Consider the following 10,826-nt stretch of genomic DNA (forward strand, 5'->3'; position numbering starts at 1 on the left):
TACAGGGCGGCGAAAGTGCAAGCATTTGCACCCCATACCCCGATGCACTTCTCAAATCCTCGGCCTTCGCTTGCCTAAGCTCGGTACGGAATCGCAAACACTTCGCACTCAGGTCACCCAGCTTTCCCATCTCCGCAGACACGATAACCGAAGTGGCGGACCGCATAAGCATCACCAATGCAGCATCACCGAAACTGTTGTGTCCCGTATGCTGTACACACTTCCGCACTTACAACGCTCGCCTTCTAAGCTCTGTTACGTCGATGCCTAACTGCGTTCACCTTATCACAGCTCTCTCGGAGTAACCTCCTACGCTGCCAGTGCCACTTTCATGGAACTCTAAATTTATGACAGCCTCGAAGAACGAATTGCGCACCACCACCGAGGCAAACTTGGGTGCCGACTTGCTCAAAGGTGGAGATCCCCTACCCCTCAACTCCCTCTTCGTATCCCTCAAACTCCACTGGCATGGCTTCATTTCTCCAACACGCATCTTCAACCGCTGCCTCGGTTTATTTTCTTCCTCCACCTGATTCTACCTTATCCCCATAATTAAAGTAGTTCCACTCAACGTCAAAGCTGTCAGAAGTGCAGAGCAGTGGCTCCCCACAAGGGCTGTGGCGCTCTTGTCCGCTATTTGCTACCATTCTTCACGCCTTTACCCTTGCTGTCTCACTCCTTTCTTGATGAATTGAACGGAGGTTTGTTCCAGGCAATTAAATTTTCCCGCCCTCGCAGTGCCCGCACGCCAGCTCCTGGGAGAAGTAGCATTTTTTTATTATTTTTTTTATTTTTGTTCTGCATGGAAGTGCACGAACGGGAGTTCTATTTATTTGTGCTTGCTTTCACCGCGAACATCCTGGAGCCTTTCTGCGCCATTCTAAGCGGGTTGTTTCTCTACGGCCGCCAATTTTTTCGGTTACTATCGTAAAATCCAACCCAATGACCATTTCAAATAAATCGACGCGTGGACTGCCAGTAATTTACTTATATTTTGCCTAAAATGTATTTTACCTTTCTGTGCGCTAAATTATTGGGGCTTGTATGACAAAAGCCAGCGGTTCTAGGGGTATCCTATGGTTCTGCTAATATGAACCTCTTGTTCAAGTATCCTCTTAACTTTTGGCTGGATGGCTGAATCGAGGGACAAGAGGATATTTTTTCGAGGGCTCTGTTTGGGTGCATGACGCAGCGTGACTGCGGTGGCTAGATACCGTTACCGCGGGCAAGCTACGACGACGAGCTGGGCATCTAAAGTGCTCTGCACTTAAAATACGTGTTGCCCCCGCAGTAGAGCCCACTTATATCTTCATACCTACCACGGCGCCAGAACTTTACATTTTCTCCCACTGCGACAAATGAACTATGTACAAGCAGCAAACCAATAAACGTCTCACGTACAACGGGGCGCTGAATCAGATGACAACAGTTCACTTTTAAGCACATCACTATCATCCATGAAAGAAAAAAAAACTGCTCAGACATTATTTCGCAGTCTGTTCAATTTTGTCACACCTAGAGGCGAGAATCCAAAGAGGAGTCACCAAGAAATGTTAGCAGGGCTGTAACGGCTAGGCTTTGGTTCCTGTTGTCAGCCCACGTGCCCAAAATCTTTTGTTCGGACAGAGGGCGAGTGTCCAAGCGTAGTAAAGCTGTCTCAAGGTTCATTCCTTTCTCTTTCTGTCCCCAGCACCCTCCCCCCAGAGGGAAGTAGCAGGCCCAAGATCAATTTCTCAGGCCGACCTCTTCTCCTTTTTCAATAAACATTTACTCTCTCTCTCTCTCTCTCTCTCCCACTGAGAAATAGCCCTTTGTAATTTCGGTTCACCGTGAGAACCACCCATGTACCACGGAATTTGAATTTTATTGCCTTCAAAGTCAATATCCACGTTGGACACTAGTACTGCTTCTTGGCCGCGCTGGCATAGGCGGCAATGCCAAAAAAACCGCGCTCACCCGAGTATATCTTTCGGGTACGCCCATGTACTTGCCAACCTTGTACCACCCACTACCAGTTTGCACTTAGCACATTGCTTCCCACTGCTCTCACATACACACCATGCGCCCACTCCACACCATGTATAGGCCCCCAGTTCATGTCTCTCCCTTGGGAATGTGTACCTGAAAAAGCAAGCGCAAACGTCTTCACTCCCGTCCCATCACATTCTTCACCGCATCTATCAGCGTCCAGGCCACCTCCCTGTCGTACCCATTTTTCCTAATCATCAATCCCGTAATTCTTATTGGGAACGCACCAAACACTCTCCTGCCAAATCCATCTCCTCCATCAGGACCTCTTGCTGTCTTCCCCAGCGACATTGAATCTCCAGGCTGCCCAGGAAGCTCAGTGCGCACATGTGCCCTGGATGCGCGTGAGCATTCTTAGACACTACGCGGACACGATGATCGGAAGACCACAATTAGGTCGTTTTTTACAATATACTGTGTTCTGTTTCTCTTTAAATAATTCGTTTTCTAGCTGAAAAGCCAATCAGTCTCTGTCATTTACCATCTTACGACAGCACGGTCTCCTGTAAATAAAGGCAATTTCCAAAAAGTATGATGTAGAGATGTCTTAGTATCGCTGACTGCCACGAAAGTGTTCTTCAGTAGGTAGGTTACCCTGTGGGCCTTATTATAAAAAAGTGGACCACACAGCATTATTCCGTTTCGTGATATAAGGCCAACTGATGTTCTGTTATAACTTGTTCCTGTGTTTTACAAACGCGTGTGGGTGTCATTAAATTTAAGGGCTTTGATTAGTAGAAATATTTTATTATCTACAAAATATTATGTACAAGAAATCTGCCATCTTTCGTTGTGTTGAGTGCCTCGTTATTGGTTGTATAATGTATTGCTAGCTTGTTTTTGTGAAGCTTCAATAAGCGTGCTTCTATTACTTTTCTACCGAGGTGCATTGGTGCTTTCATTGCTTCTGCTCCTGTGCAATGCCGTTTGGCTGTGAGGGCACTAGTGAGGCAGCTTGTTGCCTTTAGATATCTCATCCGACACGATGTATGTCCGAACAAAACGTTAAAATAAAATAAAATAAAAGTAAAATGGTGTACAATGCCCGCCCTCAAATGACCATCACGCTCATACGTGCCGACATAAATCGCGCTTTTTCTTGCCAGAAATCTCAGTAAGACACTTGAAACATGAAACACCAACTCATCAAGCTAACCTTAGCGGCTCACAACATTGGGAACTCTTAACGCTGACGTTAAACCATTTGTTACAGAAATCCAATCCTATCGTATCCAAGAAAATAACGTTTTCCCTTTCCAATGTTCACTGCGTCCTAGCAAACGCCGTCGTCAACAGCAACGAGCTACCCGTAGCTGTCACCTCCAGTTCCTACGTGAACAAGCACCCTGCTTTCTTGGCGAAGCACATAGCGAGCTGGTTTGACGATGCAGATATCCGCAGTTGCGAAAACACCGCGCGAAGCAAACACAGTTATTCAACCTTGCATGTTCGCTGAAACTCAGCCCTCCGCCTACATCGTCAACCCGTCAGAACACATGCAAATAACATGTCTACAGCGGCCTCATACGCATTGAATCAGAGCGATTCCAAATTCCGCATTTACTTCCCGGGAGTAAGCATCTCCACAACCATGCTGTCCAAAAATGCACCAACCATTTCTAGGGACATTGGGCGCCGCACCTGCTCAAGGTTTTTCTTATTTACATATCTGCGTTTCAGACTGTACTTGATTATTACGAGGGCAACTTCCGTAGGTGAGCACGACACAGACGAGCTTGGCGTGAGCCACGAGCGTTCCGAGTTCACTTAATATACTGAAGGTTTCGTCTTAAAACCTCGAAATAAAATAATATTCCCCGCTCCGGTTCCAATCCAGCTGTAAGTTCTGAATTTAACATCTTACGAAGAGTTACTAAAATCTTTTTACGGCTCTCATTCAGTTTAGGATTCAACAACAGGAAAATGTCTAATAGCAAGAAATTACTAGAACACTTGAAAGCTCCTTGTAACGTAGCAGACGCGAATGCTTTAGTGCCCGATGACGTAAGGTTGATCCCATTATCATCATCCCCTTCACATATCCTCTCTGCGACTATCGCATTCATGTCTCATCTCGTTATCATCATCGTTTTTCCTCTCGCATCGGTACTCAGTGTGTGGGCCAAGATTTTTTGCGAAGCATAAAATATTGTGCCAACCATGCATTGGGGATTTCTAATTATGTGTTTTGTTTTACCGCCCGGCCGCACACAGCTGGGTTAACTGTGTGCACCGCGAAGCCCGTGTTCCTATCTTTTTTACACCGCACGGGTTATCTCATTTGAGAGGGATAGTGTTTTGCCGTCCCCTTACTCGGCTAGAATAATATTCTGTGATCTTCAGTGTTCCCAATGTAATTGGACGGTTCGAGAAACAATCACGCCGAAAGATAAATGCTCGCCAAGCAGACACGGCGCCATTCGATTAGCGGACACCAGCTTACGCACGTCACTTCGTTGACTGCTTTACGTCCCTTGTATTTGCCCTGAGTTTGAGAGGAGCACAAGTTCTCTTCAATAAATGTTTCTTCTTTGAAGAAAACCTGCGTCGCCATTGGCTACGTTAGAACTGGCGAGGTGCGGGGTACGCACCGTTTATGCTTACTACGCCCTCTGCAAGCCGACAAAAAAAAATCAGCCCAATCTAAACACGCCGCCGACTGCAAGGTTCACCTTCCGAGTTGGGTCTCCTACCAGAAAGCAGCAAGAGTAAGACTGCCGCAACCGACATCATGGTGCATGAAGCCGCTCCCCTCATCGTCCTGCAACAGCCCCTGGAACTACCATCCTTCCGCGGATCTCCCGATGTAGGCCCTGAGGACTGGTTGGAGAAAGTCGAGTGCGTCCGGATCGTTAACCGTTCGTAAGGTGGAGAAACGTTTCCAGGGGTTTTTCCTATTTAAAAATGCAGTTCCAACTTCGTTCGAGAACCCCAAAAGCTCCCTCACTGATTGGACTCTCTTTAAATGCGAGTTCCATACAACATCCGCCACAGTCAGGGAAAAGGAGCCGCCGCACTTTTGCTGGAAACGGGCACACAGCAACTCAACGGAGGGGTCGTGCGTGATCTTTGTTGAGGAGATGCAGAGATTGTTTCGCCATGCAGAACCCGAAATGACAGAAGAAAAAAAAAGTAAGGTTCCTTATGCCAGGAGTAAAACATGATCTGTTTGCTTGCCTTGTCCGTAACCCTCCTAAGAAGGTGGCCGAATTCGCGTCTGAGGCGGCCGCGATGGAGAAGACGCCTCAAGTTTGAACGAGGCAGTACGACGGCCCAGTCAACGCGCTGTTTTCAGAAACGAGCGGAGTCGGGTCTATTAGCTTGGACACACTACGCGAGACCATCCGGGCGGTGGTCAGGGAGGAGCTGCGGAAACTTTTGACGGCGATACCGCAAATTCAAGTCGCTTCCCTGACTGACGTGATCCTACAAGAGGTTCAACAAGCACTGAAGACTACTACGCCGCCGCAAGAACATCCAGACCCTCAAGCCATGGCCTACGCCGCAGCTGTTCGTCGACCCCGCCGAGCTCTAACTCGTCGTCAAGAGTCCCCGCCGTACCGTCATCCACTGTCACCCGCTTGACCCCCTGTAGTCCAAAGCCAGACGCCGAGGAAGACGGCCATATGGTGAACCCCTGATAATCGTCGGCTGTGCTACCACCACTGCGTAGAGGCCGACCACAAATATCGTCGCTGTCCATACAATCGACTCGGACTTCACGGCTTCCCTGTCTACGCACCTCACCCGTTGCCCTAACAATGCCCGAACGAAATCGACAAATACCTATCCGAGACCAGCCCACGCCCGCAGCGCTTCAACCGTTCGCTGCCGCCCTTCCCATACGGATCACCCAACCGCCGCAACAACCCTAACTTCGCACGTGGTAGGTCCCCCAGCCGACGAAGGGAAAACTGAAAGCCCCAGCTTCTGGAGGTGAATCTGCACTACGGAGAAAAATCGGTTATCTCCAAACGACATCACGACGCATCGAATGTAAGACTTACGACGTGATCGCAGCCCTACGCCCCGACCTCACCTTGACGTGACCGCGCAGCTCAGCGACAGCCGCATTGCGCGACACCTACACGACATGACCAAGCCCTCAATCACTAAGACTACGACAACGACGCCGCGTAGTTACCGAGCGTCAACGAGAACCAGCGGTGATACCCTGCGCCGACTTACCGGAAACTTGGAAACGACTTCTTTTGATGTTAGGGTTGCCACCTGGCCAGTGTTTGACTAGCCTGACCGGTTTTTTAGACACCAAGCCAGCTGCTCGTCGTATCTAAAACCGGCTGTCATTGGCCGGTTTTTTGGTCATCTTGCCACGATTATTTTTTATGCATATTATGAGCGCTACTTCCGCTGCTACATCGATAAATATGTTGACAAGCTGCGCAAAAGCACCCGAGCAGAGAAAATACGGCGACGAGTGCGCTCCCTGACATGGAGGGGGACCAAGGGGAGGAACAGCACAACGAAATTCCGCCGCCGCGGTTCAGATGCAAAGTACTTTTAATGGCCGATGTATGTGCGGCTACTTTTCAGCGCAGTACTTAAGTGCAATAACCAAAACCTCAGTTCCTTTCAGTCCAAACATTATGTTGGTTTCTCTATAAGAAAACAGTACAGTAAATGGCAGTGCATGTAAAAAAACTGTCTCCCATCTAATGTCCAGCTTTCGATCGATGGCGTTGAGGTCGTCGCACTAATAGACACGGCAGCCGACTATACAGTGATGAGCGGTTCATTGGCGTCTAAACTGCAAAAAGTTACAAGTTGGAACGGTCCGCACATACGCACCGCATAAGGCCATCCAGTCACGCCTAGTGGAACCTGTACGTCACGCGTCATCCTAAACAGCACCTCGTACCCTGCTGCGTTCATAATACTGCCTAACTTCTCCCGCGACATAATCCTTGGCATGAACTTTTTGACCAACGATGGTGACATTTGTAGTGGAGTGTAGGTAAATGGCTCAGCCAATCCAACAACAGGATGGCGCAGCACCTGCTCACGAGCCCTATAACAAGAAATAAAAAAAGGAGAAGGAGTTCGGAAAAGGCGGTAGGAAGACGTTGCACATCACGGTGTAGCCCCGAGGACCATTGCCGGCGCTGACGTCCGAGCAACCACCCGGTTGGCAAGGAGAGGACAGCCACCCGTCGGAGTCAGGGCACGACGAAAGTCGCCGACGATGCCTGGAGATGATGGTTACTGTCGACGAGTGAGCAGTGTGTCGGTGGCGCAGAGCGCGGGCAGAGAGGCCTCGTCCTCTCTGCCAGCACCGTGAGCCAAAAGCCCACCTCTCCTCTTCGGTCCTGTTCTATGACCGCTTAGGACTAAAGTATGGACGCACTCTTCTTTCTGGCAAAACTGCATTAGTCCATGTGCCTTATGTACACTCTTCTTGTGATCTGCAGTTTTTTATCGCGCCCTTACTAGGGTCCATCTCACTTTGAATATATATCGGGTGAGCGTGAATGCTTCAAACAAGATTTCGGGCTCATAACTCTCCGTGCGATCCGATCCATAATTCATTCATAAAAATATTATAGATATACAGACTAAGTCAATCAGTTCCTCTACCCATCGCGCCGTGGCGCCGAAACAAAGCGCCCAATTACGTACTTTCGTAGGGATTCCCCATAGCGAGATCACCCTGCCCCCTCCCGCAGGCCTTGTCATCGCTGTCTGCACTCAAAATAGTACTCTACACTCAAGATGATAGCCACCGGAGCTATCCTGGAGAGCGGATTGCCTCTGTATCATGGTGTCTCAGTTGCCTGGCGTATTGTGTGCTTGAAAGAAGGAAAATCTCATTTTCTGGTCACGAATTTCACTCAGAAATTACAGCAATAAAGAAGGTGGCTTCTATTGCATTTATCGAAGAAAATCAGGAAGAAGGTGACATGATTGCCGTCGTCGACTTTGAGCGCGCATCTGGTACCGTCACCAAGTAGGCTCACCTATTCGACGTAAGCCGGGCACAAGCGCAAGACAAACAGGAAAATTTTAGGGCGTTGCTACACCGCTACAGCGACATTTCTTCATCGACTTCCACGCTACGCCAGACGCCCCTTGCGAAGCACCACATAATCACCAAAGAGGGCACTCCACAAATGCGAAAGTCACCTTACCGCGTGTCTTCACACGAGCCCGAGGCTATCCGAAGTTGACGACACGCTGCATGACAACTTCATAGAAACCTCGAAAAGTCCCTGGGGCACTCCAAGTTCTGCTCGTGAAGAAAAGGAATGGCACGTTACGGTTCTACGTGGCCTACTGATGGCTGAACAAAACCATGAAACAGGACTTGCGCCGTCTCCCAGAAATCGACGACGCCCGCGACTACCTTAAGTACGCAAAGCACTTTTCCCCGGCGGACTTGAAACCCGCGTGCTGCAAATTAAAATGCAGGAAAGAGACCATGAGTAAACTGCGTTTATTACGCCGGTCGGACTGTACGAGTTCAAGGTGACGCCGTTTAGGCTGCGCACGGAACCAGCAACGTTGCAACAGGGTATGGACACGTGCTAGCTGGCCTGAAGTGGCGCACCTGCATCGTCTACCTCGACGACGTTGTCGTATTTTGCCCGGAGCTTCGGGTAGCTTCGACGAGCACCTCTCAAGGTTGAAGTCGATACTGGAGGAAATCCGAAAATTATTATCAACATTTAAACTGGCAACGTGTCGCTTCGAGTACGAGGAGCTCAGGTTCTTGGGCCACGTCGTCAGCGGTGAGGGAGTCCGGCCTGACCCCACGAAAACGTCAGCCATAGCCAACCTTCAAATGCCGAAAGTCAAGAAACCGTGCGGAGATTTTTTGGACTTTGCTCGTACTACCGGGGCTTCCTCGAAAAAATCCCGCCATCTCCACGAAGTGAATGATCATGAGAGGGGCGAAGCTAAAGTGCTTATCGGTAAAACCGTGAAACATTCGCCCGCACATCATATAAAGACTAGACACGTCAAGCTTACCACCGCTCCGTTGACAAGCTCATCGACGACGTCGATGTTTGTGGTTATTATGTAGGGCTTGTTTGGGACGATGAGAATCTCCATTGGTAAGTTGGCGAATTCGGTGTGTGACATTTTAGCCACCTTGGCCGTCGCCTTCTGCAGACCGTCTTGTGTCGCGTACCCCAGATACGTGTCTTGAGCTCGCAGGCGACGAACGATAACCTCTTCTTCCTCTCCTCCTTGTTGGGTAGCAACGAACGCGTTGAACGTTTTGACTTCTTCGGCCAATCTTTGGTTGGCCAATCCCTAGGGGGATCCTGCCACAATCATCATTAATGTGCCGGATACAGCAGCAACGAGGGACGGGACAGGGCCCGAGCAAGAGGAGCTTCGCCCCTAAAACTGTGAAAATCGCCGAACCTTTCACGCACCTAACTAAATACAGCATTCAGGTTTGCTGGGAGGAAGTAAAGCAGAAAACTTTTTGCGAGCTTCAGAATCGCCTGCAGCGCCCGCCTGCTCTTGCAGATTTCCACGAGTACTCCGAGACAGAAATACACACACGCCAGTGGCGTAGCCTTGAGTTTCTCACCACCATCATCACCATCAGCCTATATACGCCCACTTCAGGGCAAAGGCCTCTCCCATGGATCTGCAATTGTTCCCATCCTGTGATAACTGCGGCTAATTTCTCCCCGCAAACTTTTTCATCTCATCTGCCCATCTTTCTGCGACCCCGTGCAATGCTTGCCATCGCAATGGATCCACTCTGTTGCCCCTTAACGACCAACGGTTATCTTGCCTTCGCATTACATGCATTGCTCACGCCCATTTCTTCTTAATTTCGGCTAACATGTCCTTAGCCCGCGTTTGTTCCCTGCCCCCTCCACTCTTTTCTTGTCTCTTAATGTTACACATATCTTCTGTTCCATTGCTCGATGAGAAATCCTCAATTTAAGATAAACCCTTTTAGTCCACCTCCAAGTTTCTGTCCTGTAGGTGAGTACCGGTAATGTGCAGCTGTCATGCACTTTCGTAGGAACAGTCGTAGAATGGCTGCCGTTGCACTGCACCTCATTATCATCCTTCTAATTATTTCTACTCCATGGTTGCGATCCTCGGTCACAACTTGGCCTAAGTAAATATTTCTTTTAATTGTGAGAGCTTGACCTACGGAATAACGGAAAGTTTTAAAGGTACAACATTGCACCCGCTTCCCGCACTAATCCAAGAAGAGACCGGTACTGGGGTACCCATATCCAGAGGTTCAAATCTGTGGGTCTCCCAGGATGGAGCCCTATGCCTCGAAGCTGTTTAATTCGGGCGTTTCTGAGACCTGCGCAAGTCCACAACAGGTGTTTAACGTCAGCTTCCGGCGCAAGAGTCACACACAAGGGGCAGGTGTCTGCAAACGGGACGTGATATCTGGCAGGCAAAGCGTGAATAACTGCTGGGGATAACGCCACCCCAACTCGAAGCCTCCGCAGCAATACCTCCTCCCAGCGAGCGAGCCCACTGTGGAGGTAAGTTCCACACGGTGGAAGTAAAGCACGCGTGGCGCGGCGGAGGTTCTCTTTTTCCACATACAGTTCTTCTAGGGTAGATACTCGAAGAAGTGGTAGTGGCCGTTGGAGGTCTCTTCAGTGGCAGGCGCGATCTGCCGTATTGTGGGCAGGAAGCGTGTCCCTGCGAATCCACAACACACGGACAGGGCATGGGTAGCTGTGCATAATCGCGTGAATGCATGCAGCCACGATTGTGCACCGCGCAACGCGACGTAAATACCGAATCGCTGCCGTTGAGTTTGTGAAAATTTCCGCGCATGGTAA

The sequence above is a fragment of the Haemaphysalis longicornis genome, unplaced genomic scaffold, assembly GCF_048455015.1.
Source record: "Haemaphysalis longicornis isolate Haplotype H1 unplaced genomic scaffold, Haemaphysalis longicornis Haplotype H1 scaffold_17, whole genome shotgun sequence".
Lineage (NCBI taxonomy): Eukaryota > Metazoa > Arthropoda > Arachnida > Ixodida > Ixodidae > Haemaphysalis > Haemaphysalis longicornis.